Here is a 1,549-nt window from a genome sequence, read left to right on the forward strand (position 1 = left end):
AGAACGGAGGTACTATAAGTAGAAGCAGTTGAATAGTTATAATTAGTGTTATACATGTGGTCAATTTGACCACCAAACAAAACAGGTAATATAATACACCATAATTTGGTAAGATAATGACATCTCACATTCACCATGCAAGCATCCATGTTCTCTCTAAGATATGTTTTACAACGATGATGGTTGATTACTGTGATTATCGTTGCCGCCACTTGAGAACGACCCGACCTGGGCCTCCCGCCGCGTCCTTAACTTCTCCTACAAGCGTGCATGGCACAACACCTCCTCTTTAATTTGCTATATTTTACATATATTTTATACTAATACCTAGTGGTCCAAGTAGCATATTGTGACCGTATCAACGTTGTATCGATATTTTTCTTACTGTAGTGCATAGTATTAACCACTATTTTTTATTAAAATATATTTATAAAATCTATTACATTTTTAATATTATAAAAGTTTTTTAAGATAAATCTACGTATATAATTTTAGGTTTTCAAACAAAATATTTTGAAAACTATTGTTAGTTAAAATTTTAAAAATTTAACTAATTTTTTAAACAATAAGTATTTATGATTCAAGGCAGTAGCAGTTAAGACCACTTGCTTGCTAGATTATGACAAGCGGCAGTCCTTCGCCTTCTTCGCTTCTCTTCGTCTAGCTCTAGACAGGTAGGTATGGTGCATGGATTTTAGGAGGAAGATGCGCCAACGACAAGCAGAACCTAGGAAGAACAAGCTGACAAAACCAGGTAAAGCCACACTGCTCTTGATTTTGGTCTTGCACGTTGCAGCAGGCTCTGAACACTTGCCTCGTCTTCCTGCAGGTTACGCTCGATCGACCTCGCCTTGCGTCGTCCTGACGCCAGCGCAACACGACACAAAAAGTACATCCGGCAGCCGTGTGCAGCCGGCCGGCGACCCGTCGGCCGGCGATGCAATGCCTTACGCCGTGCTTTGTCTCTCCAACCCGGCCGGCCTGGTAACCGACAACGTTAGAGTACATCCGGATCTACGGATCTCGTAGAGTGCAGGTAAAACACAAAGAGCAGGGGGACAATTGCATTCCAAGAACTGCAGTTAGAGTTTGATCGGTTGTCCTCACAGGAGCATTCTGATTGGATGGATGTATATAATTCAGGAGTATCATGTTTGGTTTTTCAGATGTATTATTTCAGTCTAGTCTGACAGATACAACTGTACGTTCACAATTTGGTCTGAGTTTGAGCTTCCCTTCGCAGTCTGGTTTGAAGGACGAAAGCTTCTGCATCCGCTCATATAGACTGGTCTACTTGTTAGTGTTACAGAATCATCTTCATATGAGCAACCAATTACAGTCTTAATTTTTTATCCTGTTATATGACCTCAGATTCGATCAATCAAATAGAAACTCAGATCAGCATATCTAGACAGATATAACCAACTAAATACTCTTTTTTTTAATAAATATAATTTCACTTAACTTAATTTTCCTTAACCTACATATATGATTTATACGGACAAACAATCACACTCTTAATAAATACTATCAAATGACACCACATACT

The sequence above is a fragment of the Phragmites australis genome, chromosome 9 (genome assembly GCF_958298935.1).
Source record: "Phragmites australis chromosome 9, lpPhrAust1.1, whole genome shotgun sequence".
Taxonomy (NCBI): Eukaryota; Viridiplantae; Streptophyta; class Magnoliopsida; order Poales; family Poaceae; genus Phragmites; species Phragmites australis.